The 19832-nt window shown below is 42.5% G+C and overlaps 1 protein-coding gene across 5 annotated transcripts in view; it reads right to left on the reverse strand.

The window, feature by feature from the left end:
* Positions 1 to 19832, reverse strand: part of PLCE1 (phospholipase C epsilon 1) — a 218087-nt gene that overhangs the window by 187029 nt on the left and 11226 nt on the right. For 4 of the 5 annotated variants that reach the window (XM_075841418.1, XM_075841419.1, XM_075841414.1 and 1 more), the window contains exon 1: positions 11682 to 11877. The exons of the other annotated variant lie outside the window; for it this stretch is intronic. The gene's annotated coding sequence lies outside the window, so the exon portion shown is untranslated. Of the gene's footprint in view, positions 1 to 11681; positions 11878 to 19832 lie in introns of those variants that run through there. 5 annotated transcript variants of the gene reach the window in all.

Genomic DNA, 19832 nt, shown 5'->3' on the forward strand with positions numbered 1-19832 from the left:
AAACAAACGCATGAAGGGGATAAAATAAATAGATAAAATACATATGCATATACATTAAATGCAGCCGATCATTTGATCGTTCATAAGAAATGACGAACTGCCAGATTAGGGATAGGATGCAAAAACAAAGAATTGTGAGAAGAGAAGTATTCTAGATCACAAAAAAAGCTAGCGTGTTAATTTAATCTATACAAAAAGAAAAATAATCCACTGTGAATCCAACATCTGCCACACCACAATGAATGTAGGAGCCCTCAAACAGCCATAGACATAATGCTTTGTGAAAGCGACGCCTCCATTGACTCATGCATGAATCATTCTCTTTTCAATGCCGACCTGTCCATGGTAAAATCCTGCATTATAAATGTAAAACTGTGGAGAGAAGTGGAGGGGAATCTCACAAGCCCTAAAATGTAAGTTTACTAAATAGTCTCATAACCTTCCAATTTAATCTACACAAAACCCAGTAAAACCATTATAACGAAATGATTATGTAAAAGCAAACGTGTCCCAGGAAGACATTACAATTCCTAAAAGAATACATGCAATTTATAAAGAACATATTTGTTATCAGAAACAGCAGCATACGTATAAATATTAGTTATCTTATTAGCAGAAACTTTGTGACAAAACATAAAAGGTGAAAACATACAGGCAGATGTAACAAATTCAAGCCCAGACGCTGAACATTGTGCAGAGGAAAGAGGAAGAGACTTTTCTGACCCCCATACTGAGTGCCAAAATCAACACACGGAGGGAGAGTGAATCTGCCCCATTCTCTAGTACGATCATTCAGCCAGATATTTCCGTTTTAGACTAGAAAAAGTAAAAGTTCCATCACTAAAGCAACAACTATCTCATCACAACAAGTTATATCATACAACCATCTCTTTCCCCACAGCATTTATTGCAGCTGGATATTATAGCCGGATAAAAGTTTGGCACTCACATGAAAATCCAGGACTTTACATTAAAGGCTATGGACACCTTCTGAGGGCATTTTTGTTTTTAATAAATAGATCAGTGTGTTTAGTCTAGCTTTGTAATTAGTCTTTATTAAAAAATAGTTTTACTTTTGGAGATACAGCTGTTCTGTGTTCTCTCTACAGAACAGTTGTATCTCTCGTTTTACACTGAATCCGTCAGTTCCACGGTCCGAACTGCTTCAGTGACAGGGGGTCCTGCGTGTCCGTGATGGTTCATAACTTAGATGTGATCGATTACAGGTGGATCCTGCGTGTCTGTGACCTGCCGACACTGAACCTGTTCTGTCCGCGGGACTGATGGATTCAGTGTAAAAAAACAGAGCCTCTGATACAGATGTAAACCTAGCCTAATAAGTCCAAATAGTATAGATAGTTGATCACTTCCACTATAAAGTAATTATGTATCCCAGCGTGTGTAATAGCGGCTCCATGCTACCGCCAATGCAAAATTCCCAATAATATAACTGTACACACTTTCTTCTATTGTAGATTTCAGACTTTATACATAGATTTTATATGTAGTTTGAAACAAAGCCTAAGGGCCTGTTCACATCTGCGTCAGTGTTCCCGTCACCCTATTTCATTAGAGGAGCTGAACGAAAATACCGGAAGTGGCAATTTCATTGCATGACGGACACCATCAGTGCCCGAAGGAACCCACAGACTTTAATGGGTTCTGTCGAATTTGCATCATGGTGTTTCTGCGCTATTGTTTCCGGTATTATGAGCCGGATCTGTGATGGAGGCAACTAACAGAGCCTCCAACGCAGATGTGAACACGCCCTAAGAAGCACTTCTCAAAGCTCTGATACAGTAAATATTTACAAGCTAAAGTCATTATTACACACATCTATTATCTTATCAACATCAGAAGAAAAATAATGGGAAACCCAAAATACATAATGAAAGCATTTAACCTTCTTCACATCAGCGGCGTTTCTCATAGTGATTATTCACTAGGTAGACATTCAGACATTCGAAGGAAAAGGCCTCATTCACAGGGTCAGTATTTTGACTACTTAACCCCTTCCCGCACCTGGACGTAACTGTACGTCCAGGTGAGCAGTAACTTCGCGCACCTTGGCGTACAGTTACGTCCGCGCTTTAACAGTTAACCGCCGCGCGGCGCTACACCGCAGCGGCGGTTAACTGTGCAGGGTGTCAGCCCTGCTCTCCCCGTTGCCGATCAGCGGCCTGTCGCCGCTGAAATCGGCAATTAACCCCTTCGATGCGGTGGTCGATTGCGATCACCACATCGAAGAGGTTTACAGCGGATCGGCAGCCCCCCACATGTATTTGCGGGGGCTGGCGATCCTTATCATGGCAACCAGAGGCCAGACAATGACCTCCGGGTTGCCATGTACGGAAGCCTCGGAGGATCAGCCTCCGGCCGTTCCTCCTCTGCTTCCTGTCAGTGTGACTGTCACGTCACAATGACAGTTAGAACACATTACACTACGTGTGTAGTGTAATGTGTTCCAGCAGCGATCAGAGCTGCAAGTCTAAGTGTCCCCTAGTGGGACAAGTGAAAAAAGTAAAAAAAAGATAATAAAAATGTTTTTAAAAAGTGTAAAAATAAAAGTTAGAAGTGACATAAACAAAGAATGCTTTTTTTCCTATAATAAGTCTTTTATTATAGGAAAAAAATTAACACGTTAAAAAAAGTACACATATTTGGTATCGCCGCGTTCGTAACGACCCCAACTATAAAACTGTAATATTATTTTTCCCGCACGGTGAACACCGCAAAAAAAAGAAACAAAAAACAGTGCCCGAATCACAATTTTTTGGTTACCAACCCTCCCAAAATATACAATAAAAAGTGATCAAAAAGTCACATGTACGCCAAAATGCTACCAATACAAACTACATCCCGTCCCGCAAAAAACAAGCCCTTACACCGCTTTTTTGACTGAAAAATAAAAACTTTATGGCTCTCAGAATATGGTGACACAAAAATGTATTTATTTTATAAATAAGTGATTTTATTGCACAAACGCTGCAAAACATAAAAAAATTATATACATCTGGTATCGCCGTAATCGTACCGACCCGCAGAATAAAGTAAAATGGTCATTTATAGCCCAGGGTGAAGGCCATAAAAAAAAGAATAAAAAACATTGTCAGAATTGATGGTTTTTGGTCACCTTGCTTGCCAAAAAATGGAATAAAACGTGATCCAAAAAATTTCTGGTACCCCAAAATGGTACCAATGAAAACCTACAGATTGTCCCGCAAAGAATAAACCCTCACACAGCTCCGGTGGAGAAAAAATAAAGTTCTGGCTCCCAGAATATGGCGATGCAAAATGTGCAGAGTGTCCAAAAGCGGATAAGATCGGGCAACATTTATCAGTGCGACACCGGCCACATATCTGCGGATTATTATTTATTTACTGCATTATTATACCCTCTTATTATGCCCTGATGTACCCCGCACAGATAACATATACCCTGATGTACTCCGCACAGATAACATATACCCTGACCCGCACAGATAACATGTACCCTGATGTACCCCGCACAGCTTACATATGCCCCCACATTACAAACTGAAACACCAGTAAAACCCCAAACAGAACAACTACCAAGCTACATCTGCGCCCCAAAAGCCAAATGGCGTCCCTCCCTTCTGAGCCCTGCAGCGTGCCTAAACACCAGTTTACGCCCACAGATATGGCATCGCCATACCCGGGAGAACCCGGTTAATATTTTATGAGGTATTTGTCTTCAGTGGCACAAACTGGGCATAACATGTAGTGCACTAAAATGGCATATGAGTGGAAAATTTTAATTTTCACTCCGCACCATGCGCTGCGCATTAACCCCTGCGCGCACCACGACATAGCATGTCGTAGTGTGGGGGGTGATGTATGGAGCGTCTCACGTGAAAAATAAAGAATTTAAAACTGCAAAATCGCTGTTTTTTTGGTCACCTTGGCTCTACCTAAAAATGTAATAAAAAGTGCTCAAAAAGTTGTATGTACCAAAAAATGGTACCAATAAAAACGACCGCTCGTCCCTCAATAAATAAGCCCTCACACCGCTCTATTGACTGAAAAATAAAAAAGTTGTGGCTCTTGGAACGCGGGGAGGAAAAAACTAAAAAGGAAAAGAAAAAAATGGATCAGTCCAGAAAGGGTTAATTACTTTCTAATGAAAAACCATTTATGACCACACGTGAGGTATTGCCGTACTCGGGAGAAATTGCTTTACAAATGTTGGGGTGCATTTTCTCCTTTATCCTTTGTGAAATTGACATTTTAGTGGAAGAAATGTTGATATTAATTTTTCATGGCCCAATTCTAATAAATCCTGCAAAAGACTTGTGGGGTCTAAATGCCCACTATATCCCTAGATAGATTCTTTAAGTGGTGTAATTTCCACTTTTGGGGGGCTTCCACTGTTTCGGTCTCTCAGGGGCTTTGCAAATGCGACATGGCACCCAAAAACCATTTCAGCTAAATTTGAGCTCCAAAAGCCAAATAGCGCTCCTTGCCTTCTAAGCCCCGCTGTGGGTCCAAACAGCACTTTATTACCACATATGGCGTATTTACGTAATCGGGAGAAATGGTTTTACAAATGTTGGGGTGCTTTTTCGCCTTTATTCCTTGTAAAAATTAAAAATGGCTACCTTTTTTCAGAAAAAAAGTTGATTTTTACCTTTACAGAATAATTCCAATGAATTCAGCAAAACAACCGTGGGGTCAAAATGCTAACTTTACCCCTAGAAAAATTCCTTGATGAGTGTAGTTTCCAAAATGGGGTCACTTTCCGGGGGATTCCACTATTTTGTTCCCTCCAGTGCATTTCAAACGCGACATGGCACTGAAAACTATACCATCAAAATCAGAATTTCAAAATCCAAATGGTGCTCCTTCCCTTCTGAGCCCTGCTGTGGGTCCAAACAGCAGTTTATTACCACATATGGGGTATTGCTATAATCAGGAGAAATTGCTTTACATATGTTGGGGTGTTTTTCTCTTTTATTCCTTGAAAAAATTACAAATTTTTATGTTTTTTCAGAAAAAAAGTAGATTTTCACCTTCACAAACTAATTCAAATAAATTTAGCAAAAAAACTGTGGGTTCAAAATGCTAATTATACCCCTAGATAAATTCCCTGAGGGGTGTAGTTTCCAAAATGAGGTCACTTTTGGGGGTCTTTATTGTTTTGGCCCTACAAGACCTCTTCAAACCTGACATGGTACCTAAAATATATGCTAAAAAAAAGGAGGCCCCAAAATCCACTAGGTGCTCCTTTGCTTCTGAGGCCGGTGTTTCAGTCCATGACCGCACTAGAGCCACATGTGGGGTATTTCTAAAAACTGCAGAATCTGGGCAATAAATAATAAGTTACATTTCTCGGGTAAAACCTCCTGTGGTATAGAAAAAAATGTATTACAAATGAATTTTGTAAAAAAAAAATGAAATTTGTAACTTTCACCTCTACTTTGCTTTAATTCCTGTGAAACGCCTAAAGGGTTAATACACTTTCTGAATGCTGTTTTGAATACTTTGAGGGGTGCAGTTTTCAAAATGGGCTGATTTATGGGGACTTTCTAATATATAACGCCCTCAATGCCACTTCAGAACTGAATTGGTCCTTGTAAAAATCGCCTTTTGAAATTTTCTTGAAAATATGAGAAATCGCTGCTAAAGATCTAAGCCTTGTAACGTCCTAGAAAAATAAAAGAATGTTCAAAAAACGACGCCAACATAAAGTAGACATATGGGGAATGTTAACTAGTGACTATTTTGTGTGGTATTACTATCTGTTTTACAAGCAGATACATTTAAATTGAGAAAAATGCTAATTTTTGCAAATTTTCTCCAAATCTTGGTGATTTTTACAAATAAATATTGAATTTATCAACCAAATTTTTTCAGTATCATAAAGTACAATATGTCACGAGAAAACAATCTCAGAATCGCTTGGATAGGTAAAAGCATTCCAGAGTTATTACCACATAAAGTGACACATGTCAGATTTGAAAAATCGGCTTCGTCCTGAAGGCCAAAACAGGCTCAGTCCTGAAGGGGTTAATACCGAAGGTATTTTAAACCTTAACGACTGAGTAATTTTTAAAGTTTTTCCATCGTCGCATTCAACTTTTTTATTTTTCCGTCGACATAGCTGTATAAGGACTTTTTTTTTGCGGGACAAGTTGTATTTTTGTATAGCACCAATTTGGGGTACATATTTATTGATCAACTTTTTATTAACTTTTTTAGTGGTGTACTGGGAAAAAACCCTGAAATTTCAGCATTCTTATTTGCGTCTTAATTTTACACCATTTACCATGTAGTATAAATAACATAACTTTATTCAGAAGGTCGTTACGATTGTGGCGATACCAAATTTATATAGGTTTTTATGTTTTCCTACTTTTACATAGTTGTTTTTCTGTCTCCATATTTTAAGAGCCATAACTTTTTATATTTTTTTGACCGATGCAGCTTTTTTTTTTTGCGGGATGACTTGTAGTTTTTATTGGTACCATTTTGGAGTAAATGCAACTTTTTGAAGGTAGGATGAACAGAAAACAGTAATTCTGGCATTGTTTTTTATTTTATTTTTTACGGCGTTCACCGTGCGAGTTAAAGAGGCTCTGTCACCACATTATAAGTTGCCTATCTCCTACATAAGGAGATCGGCGCTATAATGTAGGTGACAGTAATGCTTTTTATTTTTTAAAAACGATATGTTTTCACCACGTTATTAGCGATTTTAGCTTTATGCTAATGAGTTTCTCAATGGACAACTGGGCATGTTTTACTATTGACCAACTGGGCGTTGTACAGAGGAGTGTATGACGCTGACCAATCAGTGACCAATCAGCGTCATACACTTCTCTCCATTCATTTCCTTAGCACAGGGATCCTTTTAGATCAGTATGTGCCGTCTTATACAAACACATTAACGATACTGAAGTGTTTAGACAGAGAATAGACATTCCTTCCAGCCAGGACGGGATGTCTATTCACAATCTCTGAACTTCGTTAAGGTTTCTGTGGTAGTTACAGCATAGCAGGCGTAATCCCGCGAGATTACGCTGTAAATGACAGGTTACCACAAGATTACGCTTGCTCTGCTGTAACTACCACAGAAACATTAACGAAGTGTAGAGATTGTGAATAGACATCCCGTGGAATGTCTATTCACGGTCTAAACACTTCAGTATCGTAATAATAATGTGTTCGTATAAGACAGCACATAGCGATCTAACAGGATCCCTATGCGCTGCCTAAATGAATGGAGAGGAGTGCATGACGCTGATTGGGCACTGATTGGTCAGCGTCATACACTCCTCTGTACAACGCCCACTTGGTCAATAGTAAAACACGCCCAGTTGTCCATTGAGAAACTCATTAGCATAAATCTAAAATCAATAATAACGTGGTGAAAATAGATCGTTTTTTTTAAATAAAAAGCACTGCTGTCATCTACATTATAGCACCCATCTCCTTATGTAGGAGATAGGACACTTATAATGTGGTGACAGAGCCTCTTTAAATAATGTAATAGTTTTAGAGTTGGGTTCGTTATGGACGCGGCGATACCAAATGAGTAACTTTTTACTTTTTTCATAATAAAGTATTTTGTAAGGGTAAAAAGTGGGTTACATTTTTTTTACTTGGGACTTTTGTTTATTTATGTCAAACTTTATTTAAACTTTTTTAAGTCCCACTAGGGGACTTTACTGTGCGATCTTTTGATTGCTTTTATAATACACTGCAATACTTCTGTGTTGCAGTGTATTATTGCCTGCCAGTGGAAAACTGACAGGCCTCTGGCAATCACTAAAGGCAGATTTGGGGGCCTTTGTTAGGCCCCAATGCTGCCATAGAAACCATCGGCACCACGCGATGCCCGTGGGATACCAGTCGGGTGAGAGAGGGAGCCCGCATCTGAGGGGTTAAATATGATCGGAGACCAGTGCTAGTGGTTGCCGATTGCTGCCCTGAAGCCTTAGGTCGGATTCACACAAGCGTGTTCAGTCCGTGATATACGGTCCGCATGTCGGCCGCATTTCCCGGACTGAGCACACTGCAGGGAGCTGGGCTCTTATCGTCATCTATGACGCTAGAAGTCGCTGCCTCGCTGCGGGAAAACGGTCACGTACTGAAAACAGTAGTTCCGCGCAGAGGCAGCAACTTTTAGCGTCATAGATAATTATGATTCTAGGAGCCTGGCTCCCTGCAGTGTGCTCAGTCCGGGAAATGCAGCCGACCTGCGGACCGTATACCACGGACTGATCACGCTCGTGTGAATCCGGCCTTGGGCTGTTAGCAACAGCCCTGGCTTCAGTAGCACCCCGCCCGATGCTGGAAAAGTTCTTCTGAAGTGCCTTCAGAAGAACTACCCCAAACGGCCGACGAAAAAACACTATACGCCGGTCGTTAAGGGGTTAAAGCCAAAACCAGGTGTGAAAAATAAACAAACAGAGAACAAGTATATGGGTATGTTTACACGGCCTATTTTCAGCCGTTTTTCGGCCCGTAAACACCACGAAAAATGGCTGAAAAAATGGAAGCTGATTACATATGACTTTTTTTTCAGTGTAAAATTGTTTTACACTGACAGGCAGCAACGCTTTCATATACTAAATATACCAAAGCATTATATAAGTGATCAGAAGATCGTATAGTGAAGTCCCCTAGTGGGAGTAAAACAATTATTAATGTGAAATAAAAAGATTATTAAAAAATTAGAGTAAGAAAATAATATTTTTTCCCATATACAAATGGTTTAATTTCGTAAAAGTGTAAAAAACAAATTAAAACAAAATACATATATATGGTATTGCTGTGATTGCAACGACCGAACAATAAAGTTAACACGCTATCTAAACCGCAAGGTGAAAGACGTAAAAAAAATGCAATTCCCCATTCCCCCCCAAAAAAAGTTAATAACTGTTAATTAAAAAAAATTATATGTATCCCAAAATGTCATTGCCATTGAAAAAAACAAGTCCTCATAGGGCTATGTTGACGGAAAAATAAAAAAAGTTAGAGCTCTTTGAATAAGACAATGAAAAAACTAAATTGCTTGGTCATGAAAGGGGTTTTCCCATCGTGGACATTTATGGCATATCCACAGTGTATGCTGTAAATGTCCAATAGATGCGGTCCCACCTCTGGGATCTGCACCGATCACTAGAATTGGGATTCCTAAACCCCGTTCTGAGATATGTTGTTTCCTTAACTTCTGAAGAAGTGAATGGGAGTTACGGAAACTGAATAGTTCACCCTGCTACGCTGTTTCCACAACTCCCATTCACTTCTTTAGGAGTTACGGAAACAATGTAGCTCAGCGAGCTCGGCTGTTTCTGTTCTCCCGACCCCTTATCAGGAAATGGTTGGGAAGCAGCGGGAGCTGAGCAAGGTAGAACTGTGCCGTCACTTAATCCCACAGTTCCTTCACCGGAGTGTCGGGAGACTGACCAATCATTGCCTCCAGACGCCTCCTGGCTGGAGCCGATGTCTGGCCATTCTCCCCACGATCTGGTGAAGGAACTGTGGAAGTAAGTCATGGCACAGCACAGCACAGAGAAGTGTATGCCGCTGATTGGTCAGGTCATACACTTTTCTTTTCAACACCCACTTGGTTAAAAGTTTAAAAAAAAAGCCCAGTTGGGCTTTTACAAAAAGTTAGCATAACTGTTAAAATGATCAGAACTTTGTCACTAATAAAAAGTTGTTTTTTTTTTTAAAAAACACAGTAATTATCTACAATACAGCGCCTATTAGATTAGGTAGAAGATAGGGAAGTATGAAACTGGTGACAGAGCCCCTTTAAGTGAAGCGGTTTTGTGAACTTACATGCAGAGCACAGGCAAAGCCGTTAGCTCTGCCTAATTTCCGCTGATTGACAGATGTCTCCCTATGCACAGTGACATCTGTCAACCAGCAGGAAGTGGGCGGAGCTAGGAGAGTGAGCGGAAACCAGCCGCAGCTCATGAATACGCCAGAATCATCTCTGACAGCGCTGCACACAAGTTCCCAGAAACTGCTTCACCTAAGCAAATAAGTGACAGAACATTGAAATCAAGCAATTACGCTGCCCTCAGTGATGGCAGAATATTGTGGAGGACTGGTTCCGTTTAAAGAGGCTCTGTCACCAGATTCTCAAATCCCTATCTCCTATTGCATGTGATCGGCGCTGCAATGTAGATAACAGTAACGTTTTGTAACATAAGGTCACTGCGCTACCATTCACTATGTATTGCTGGACGCGAGGCAGGGACGTCATTGTGCCGGTCTGTGCCGTGCCGCACAGACCAGAGGAGCAGAGGGATCTCCTCCACTCATCATTTCAACAGGATTAGGGATGTATATTATTATTATCAGGCACTATTGGGGGCATTATACAGCGTGAGGACAGCTATAGGGGTATTATACTGCATGGAAGTCAGTTATGTGGGTATTATACTATGAAGATTCAGCTATCGGGGCATTATAACGTGGGGAGGGCAGTTATGGGGGCATTATGTTGTGAATCCAGGCTAGGACCATTTTTACTAGGGCTACATAGAGACTTTGGCTGTGACATAGGTCACGTGGCCAAAAATAGTTTTATTGCCCTGGCTGCATAGAAGGTAATAAAACCCAATGTGTTCACATTGCACAAGTTGCCTCGACAACACCACATTCAAAAAGGAGTCCTGTAGGTTTGGATTTCTTACGATTGTGGAGTCGCAGTTGCGGCAACTTGTGGGTAGCAAAGTGACGACACTAACGTTCACTGACTGCAATGCAAGCAGGGTGACACATTAATCTTTGGCCGCGTGACCTTTGTCCTCGTGTAGCCCTAGATCAAAAAAGCAGTGTTCACCGGTTAGGTTAGTAAGCTGAAGATTTTTTGTTGTTGTTGTTACGGTCTATGAACCATGGAGTCGTGGGTGATGTGTCGTCCTTAATATCGTCACGTCTAGTGGCGATGTGACCAACGACTCTTGCTGTATGGGTATGTTCACACAAAGTGGATACGCTGCATAAAAGTATACAGCATATCCGTCCTGGGCATCGCAGGGAATACCGCCCGAAAACCACTCCAAATTGTGGAGAAGTTTTTCATCCGGAATGTCCACTACAGAAAACTGCACGTAAAATAAAATAAGTTTCATACTTACGTAGCCATGGCGGCGTGTCCCTCTTCCATCCTGCAGCTTGGCCTCCTGGGATGACGTTTTATACCATGTGACCGCTGCAGAGGTCACATGGTATAAAACGTCATCCCAGGAGGCCGGCCGGTGAAGAAACACAGAATTCGGGGTAAGATTTGTTGTTTTTGAGTTGCGATTTTTGCGGCGGAATCACTGCTTTTCCGCCGCAAAAATCGCAAAATCTGCTTTTTGTTGCAGATTTTACCTCCCATTGAACTCAATGGGGAAAACCCGCAACAAACGTGTGAATTGACCCCATAGGTATGTATTCTAGTATTATTAGGCTTGCAGAATGATGTGGCATTATGTGGCTACATAAAATGTGTGTATAATATATATATATATATATACACACACACGGTTTTCTCTGACATTATTCTATGGGAGCCCCTCGTTGCTTCAGACACCCCACTTCTCTCCCTCTATGCAGTTCAGTCACAGGTTGTATACGCAGCGGAGCAGTACAAGTGATGGTTCCCGCGCCTCCTCCCCGTCAGCACCGGACACTTCCCCGCCACATGAAGTTACCTGGAGGACGTCCCGTTGTCTCCTCCGTCTCACGCTCCACAGAACCTTCCTCTGGACTTTCAGCTCCGCGGCTCAGAACTTGGTGAAGGTGTTAGGTCACATGTTGAGCCGGGCAGGGCGGGGGAGCAGCGGGTGATGTGTCTGACTGAGGGGCGAGCACTTGGCGCTCTTCCCCGAACTACAGCCTCAGAGACGCCTCACTGACTGGAAGAAACTGCGCTCGTCTGCCGACTACTGCTTCTTACACGGTGCGCCCATGAGGCGGTGCAGGGGAAACACATTAATAAAAAGATGTAGCAGATCTGTGCAGATTTTGGCATTTCACCGTTTTGCCGCAATTTGCACAAACAAGGGTATGTGCACACACACTAATTACGTCCATAATTTACGGACGTATTTCGGCCGCAAGTACCGGACCGAACACAGTGCAGGGAGCCGGGCTCCAAGCATCATACTTATGTACGATGCTAGGAGTCCCTGCCTCGCTGCAGGACAACTGTCACGTACTGAAAACATGATTACAGAACGGGACAGTTGTCCTGCAGCGAGGCAGGGACTCCTAGCATCGTACATAACTATGATGCTAGGAGCCCGGCTCCCTGCACTGTGTTCGGTCCGGAACTTGCGGCCGAAATACGTCCGTAAATTATGGACGTAATTAGTGTGTGTGCACATACCCTAAAAGCGACTAAAACGCCGCGTTATGCGCAAAGCCACAACTATAAGGGTATGTTCACACGAGGGCGTCCGTAACTGATGAAATTACGGGGATGTTTCAGCCTAAAAACATCCCCGTAATTTCAGCCGTAACGGCATGTGCAGGCGCTTGAACGCCGCGTCCAATACGGACGTAATTGGCGCTGCTATTCATTGGAGTCAATGAATAACGGCTCCAATTACGGCCAAAGAAGTGACAGGTCACTTCTTTGACGCGGGCGTCTATTTACGCGCCGTCATTTGAAAGCGGCGCGTAAATTACGCCTCGTGTGAACAGACAAACGTCTGGCCATTGCTTTCAATGGGCAGATGTTTGTCAGCGCTATTGAGGCGCTATTTTCGGACGTAATTCGGGGTAAAAACGCCCGAATTACGTCCGTAATTAGTGCGTGTGAACATACCCTTAGAAAGGGTGCTGGACGTTAGGGACATCATGGTCACATAACCAAAGATCCTGCACTCAGGCACCGCAGACGAGGAGGATTGTAAGGCTATGTTCACACGGAGTATTTTGCAGGCAGAATTTCTGCCTCAAAATTCCGTTTGGAAGTTTGAGGCAGATATTCCTCTCCCTGCACGCCGATTTTCGCTGCGTTTTTAGTCCGCAGCCATTGGGCGCTGCGGGCATAAAACGCAGTGAAATACGCTGTCTCTGCCTCCCATTGATGTCAATGGGAGGTCAGAGGCGTAAACGGCCGAAGATAGGGCATGTCGCTTCTTTCTCCCGCGAGGCGATTTTACCTCTCGCGGGAGAAAACCGCCCCCGCCTCCCATTGAAATCAATGTGAGGCATTTTCGGACGGTTTTTGACGAGTTTTGCGGAGCGGTTTCCGCGCTAAAAAGCTTGTCAAAATACTCAGTGTGAACAGGGCCTCACAGGTAACGTAATAGAAGCGGCTTTTCTGTCCAGATTTGCTGCCGTTAAATCCGCAGCATGTTCTAGTAGCAGCAAAGTGGATGAGATTGAATAAGCAGAACGTGATCTGTGGCGTTGATTTTTATGTCCGCAGCAGGTCAGTTTATGCAGCAAAATGGTTGCGCATTTGTTGCAGATTTTCCCCATTAAGTTTGATGGGGAGGTTGAAATTAATGACAAATGCAGAAAAGCTGCACGTCCACAGCTGAAATCACAGCTAGGAAAAAGAATATTTCTGCTTTAAAATAAAAAAAGACCAGACTACCTCTCCTGGCGATCTGGTCGCATCCCGGCTACCTCAGCTGGTCTCTGTAGCCGGCCTCCTTGGCTCACAGGCTGCAGCGACCACATGGGACGACACGTCATTCTAGTAGGCCGGCGAAGCCGTGATTAGCCGGTGGGGCAGGGACACGTCGCTACGGGAGCGCCAGAGGAGGGAAGTGTGGCACTTTCTTTATTTTTTTTAAATCCGGTATCCTCTGCAGCTGCAAATCTGGATGAAAATCGTGTTTGATCTGGTGCAGACCTCGGCTGGAATTTTCTGGGGAATCTGGGTCACAAATTCAACCCATGTAAACTTACCCTAAGGGCGGATTTACACGAACGTGTAATACGTCCGTGCAACGCGCGTGCTTTTCACGCACGTCGCACGGACCTATGCTAGTCTATAGGGCAGTGCAGACTGTCAGTGTTTTTTGCGCAGCATGTGTCCGCTGCATAAAACTCACGACAGGTCCTATATTTCTGTGTTTTTTGCGCATCACGCACCCATTGAACTCAATGGGTGCGTGAAAATCACGCGCACCACACGGAAGAACTTCTGTGTGACACGCGTGATTCGCGCAACTGCAGTAAAACTATGATTGCAAACAGAAAAGCACCACGTGCTTTTCTGTTTACAAACATCCAAACAGAGTGTGTCAATCATGGCGGCTGCGCGAAAAGCACACAGCCACGCATCATATGGTGATGGCACACGGAGCTGTTAAGTGCCTTTTGCGCACGCAAAATGCCACGTTTTTTGCGTGCGCAAAACGCACACGCTCGTGTAAATCCACCCTAAGGCCTTATTTACACGAACGTGTACGTTTTGTGCGCGTAAAAAGGCAGCGTTTTCCGTGCATTGCAGTTCCGTGTGACATCCGTGTAGGGTGCGTGTCTGCATTTTTACGCGTGTATGTCATCCGTATACCACACGTTTTCTCATCATTTCTTTAGCAACTGTTGCGTGAATCACGGGCAGCACACGGATGTGCATCCGTGTGCTGCCCGTGATTTTCACGCACCCATTGACTTCAATGGGTGTATGATGTTCAAAAAACGCACAACTATAGGACATGCAGTGAGTTTCACACAGCGGACACGCTGCGTGAAAAACACTGGCCCCATTGAATTGCATAGGTTCGTGTGACGTCCGTTGTTTAAATGCACGTAACCCGGACGTGAAATATGTGCGTGTGAATAAGGCCTAAGTGTGTGTGTAGTGTGTGTATTTTGTGTTTTAGGATGTGCAGCGTGTGTTTCTAGTGTAGTGTGTGTTTCTAGTGTAGTGTGTTTAAATAGTGTATGTGGTATGGGACTTAAATGCAGGGGTCTCAATGTGTCTTTTGTCTGGTCTGGGGTCTCTAATTCACTGGTCTCCGCTCAATTATAGCTTCCAGCTGGGCCGTGGCGCCATGCATGGAACACCGACAGGAGCTGCGGACATCCGAATTACGTTTTTAATCTGGAAGTGCATGGATTCACAAGCTAAGCGCAGATATAGACTTTCTGGTGAGCGGTTCTCCTTGCGTAGCTGCGCTATTGGTTGCGTTCAGAAGAAGGCGGGGCTTCAGGCAGCATGGAAGTCTATGTGCGTACAGTATCTGGCTCATACCGCTCACTGGTGCGGAGGTGTGTGTGGCGCGAATAAGCGGCATTGTCCACTGCTCCTTCCACATACTCTATAGTGGAGCACGCAGCAGTGGAGAAGGGCTTGGGTTTTTTTGTTTTTAAACATTTGTTTTTATTTAAGGTTTCATTGTATATAAATCACACAATAAACTATGCAATGACAGTAAGAAAATATGAAACAAGAATACAACAATATTTAAATACATATTACAAATTTGATCTGGATATAATTAGAGTACTGGTTAAGATCAGAAATCATAAAAAGGATGATGCAAGATAAGGATACAAGAGGGGCGAGTAATGGACCGTTTTAATTATGTTCTATGTTTGGGGTATTCAGTATTAGACATTTAAGAAGAGGGGAATGCAAGAACGGCTCCTTTTAGTCACACCTAGGTGAATGGTAATTCCTGCTCGGCCAGACCAGCAATGCGTGGAGCAATATGTGGTAGAACGGGGCAGCGACTACGGTTCTCCAGGGAGCTGTCATAGTCGCATTCGCAGTATGTCACTACCGCACAGGAGCTCGGTTACAGTGCTGTCAACTGAGTTACTTCACATCAGAGTGGGCGCTAAAACCGGAGCCCAGTATGTGAGCAACACTTACATCATAAAGACAGCACTTTTCTGTACACATATGATGTAAGTGTTGCTCACATGCTGGGCTTAGGTTTTAGCGCCCACTCGGAGGTGACCTAGCTCCTGTGTGGCAGTGACACGTGTATTCTGTCATACAGTAAATGGCCTTATGTGTAATAACTAGTGTTAGCAAAACATGGAGAAGTTGCCATAACAAGTCCCAGCATGCACGGTCATTCAAAGAGTGAGTCTGTCGGCACTGATAGGACTTTGTCTGTGTGGGGACACAGACTGGTAGCACCCAGCTGTCAATTTATTCATACATTTGTAGGAGGAATAACAGAGGAACGGTACAATGCAGAGTTCTAAGAAAATGCAGTTAGGTCCAGAATTATTTGGACAGTGACACAATCTTCATGATTTGGGCTCTGCTGCCACCACATTGGATTTGAAATGAAACACCTGAGATGCAATTGAGGTCTAGACGTTCAGATTTAATTCAAGGGGTTGAACAAAAATATCCTGTGAAACGTTTAGGAATTGCAACCATTTTTCTACACAGCCGCCTCATTTCAGGGGCTCAAAAGTAATTGGACAATTTAACATTACCATAAATAAAATGTTTTGTTTTTTTAATACTTTGTAGAGAATCCTTTGAAGGCAATGACTGCCTGAAGTCTGGAACCCGTGGACATCACCAAACGCTGATGTAAGTGCCCTATCTCTTACGTAATGTGATCGGCGCTGTAATGTAGATCACAGAAGTGTTTTTTTATTTAGAAAACCGATCATTTTTGATGGAGTTATGAACGATTTTACCTTTATGCTAATGACTTTCTTAATAGACAAGAGGGCACTGTGGAGAGAAGTGTATGACGCTGACCAATCAGCGTCATACACTTCTCTCCATTCATTTACTTTGCACATAGTGATCTTACTAGATCACTATGTGCAGCCACATACACACACTAACGTTACTGAAGTGTCTTGAGAGTTAATAGACATCACCTCCAGCCAGGACGTGAAGTCTATTCACAATCCCTAGACTTCAGTAACGTTTGTGTGGGATTTACAGCACAGCAAGCGTAATCTCGCGAGATTACGCTGTAAATGACAGTTTACAGCGAGATTACGCTTGCTGTGGGTCACACACAAACGTTACCGAAGTGTCGGGATTGTGAATAGACATCACGTCCTGGTTGGACGCGATGTCTATTAACACTCAAGACACTTCAGTAATGTTAGTGTGTGTGTATGTGGGTGCACATAGTGATCTAGTAAGATTACTATGTACAAAGTAAATTAATGGAGAGAAGTGTATGACGTTGATTGGTCAGCGTCATACACTTCTCTCCACAATGCCCACTTGGTCAAAAAGTAAAACACGCCCAGTTGTCCATTAAGAAACTCATTAGCATAAAGCTAAAATAGGTCATAACTCCGTCAAAAATGATCGGTTTTCTAAATAAAAAACACTGTTGTAATCTACATTACAGCGCCGATCACATTATGTAGAAGATAGGCCACTTATAACCTGGTGACAGAGCCTCTTTAAGCAAGTGAAATGCAGCTCGATCGGGTTGAGATCTGGGGATTGACTTGGCCACTGCAGAATATTCCACTTCTTTGCTTTAAAAAACTCCTGGTTGCTTTCGCAGTATGTTTTGGGTCATTGTCCATCTGTACTGTGAAGCCTTGCTGCATTTGGTTGAATCGGAGCAGAAAGTAAATCCCTGAACACTTCAGAATTCATCCGGCTGCTTCTGTCTTCAGTCATATCATCAATAAACACTAGTGACCCAGCGCCTTTGGCAGCCATGCATGCCCATGCCATCACACAGCCCCCACCATGCCATCACACTGCCTCCACCATGTTTTACAGAGGATGTTGTGTGCTTTGGATCATGAGCCGTTCCAAGCCTTCTCCATACTTTCTTCCTCTCATCATTCTGGTACAGGTTGATTTTAGTTTCATGCTGTTCCAGAACTGGGCTGGTTTCTTTAGATATTGTTTGGCAAAGTATAATCTGGCCTTTTTATTTTTGAGGCTGATTAATGGTTTGCACCTCGGTGCCATTTTGGAGTACATGTGACTTTTTGATCACTTTTATCAAATTTTTTTGAAGGCAGGATGAACAGAAAACAGCAATTCTAGCATTGGTTTTTGTTTTATTTTTTACAGCGTTCGCCGAGCGGGTTAAATAATGTAATAGCTTTATAGTTGGGGTCGTTACGGACACGGTGATACCAAATATGTGTAACTTTTTTCCTTTTTTCATAAATAAAGCATTTTGTAAGGGGAAAAAGTGGGTGTCTTCATTTTTTTCCACTTATTTATTAATAACTTTATTACACTTTTTTTTAACTGTTTTACTAGTCCCACTAGGGGACTTCACTATGCGATCGTCCGATCGCTTTTATAATACACTGCAATACTTCTGTATTGCAGTGTATTACTGCCTGTCCGTTTACAATATCAAGGCATCTGCTAGGTCATGCCAGAGGCATGGTCTAGCAGGCATCCACGACAGGTAGACCTGGGGGCCTTTATTAGGCTCCCGGCTGCCATAGAAGAAACTGGCACCCTGCAATCTCATAGCAGGGTGCCAGCTGGGTGAGAGAGGGAGCTCCCTCCCTCTCTCCAAAACCACTTAGAAGCGGCGCTCGCTACTGAGCGCCGCATCTAAGGGGTTAAACAGGCGGATTTCGACATGCCCGCTCGAGCAGCGATGCCCCAAGTTCTCAGCTACCTCTGGTAGCTGCGAACAGGGAGTTTTAACAGTTTTATTCTGGAGCCCGTTAGTGGCCGCTGTGAAAAGGCCTATTGACGGTCACTAACGGGTTAACATTTTAATTTCATACCGGATTTTTGGCCTCTTCAATTCTGGTAATTTTATGAAGATATGTGCATGAAGACATAGGCATAAATGGTATGTACGAACTCTGCACATATTGAAAATTTATTTGTAGGATGTGTGGTGCATTAAATTGTCTGTTTGGGTCCCACTTTTAGCCACAAATATACGTTTGTATGCATTGTTTACAAAAAAAATACTTGACACAAAATTGCATGATGGTGCCTGTGTGTATAAAGTGCCAGGTGTCATATTTAGTATGATTTTTTTTTTAAATGTTGTAATGTAGGTTTTACTTGTACATGTCAAAAGTGGGAAAATTGTCCTGCCTACCAGAGGTGAAAAATGTTCAAAAACCCCTGGCAGCAAAAGGGTTAAACTGGGAGAATAGGGTCTGAACATCTTGAGGAGAAGGTTCAGCTGTAGACGTGGGGGCGAGCAGTTTTGTACTCTCGGCCAATACTTAGTCTGTTACAGTACAGCTAGGCTTAAAGTATATACTGAAATAGCCAAGTGTTTTTTTTACTCAATACCTCACACCTATATTGAGAATGAGGGTCACCCGGCCGCCTGGCAAGGCAGCTGCATCCATCAGACATTTTTGCCATATCCTGTGGGTATGCCATAAATGTCTAAGTTCAGAATAACCCATTAATAGTTTGACAGTTGCTCTTTCATTGACCTGGTGAAGCATATTATACTTTCCAAAAAGACTGCAAAGCAATTGTATTGCTTAGGTGCTATTCACACCATGTTTTACCTACAACAGACATATATGCTTGAACCCCAAAAAAAACATAAAAAAACATAAGCAGACGTATACTGTATAGTATCAATAGTCTGTTCACACATCTAGTTATTTAAATACATTCGATATAGATGCTGAACATATCCATAGGACCCTATGCACTCAGCATATGTCAAAAGAGTGTTCTTGTGGCATACTTGTGTCATATGCGTTGGGCACACTTTTTTCCTGCTGTGTAGGGAAGCGTAGTCTGCTGCACTTTCCTATACATAGGGTTTTTTTTACAATGGGAGTCAAAGGGCAAAGTATGCCCATTGAAATACATAGGATTTTACACTTTTTCAAACCTCAAAGAAATGTAAAACTACACTTTTTTTTTTTTTTTTTTATAAAGAAATCCAATGACTAACAGAATCAAACAGAATAGAATAAAAGAAAAATGT

Source organism: Rhinoderma darwinii, chromosome 11, assembly GCF_050947455.1.
Source record: "Rhinoderma darwinii isolate aRhiDar2 chromosome 11, aRhiDar2.hap1, whole genome shotgun sequence".
In the NCBI taxonomy this organism is placed as follows: domain Eukaryota; kingdom Metazoa; phylum Chordata; class Amphibia; order Anura; family Rhinodermatidae; genus Rhinoderma; species Rhinoderma darwinii.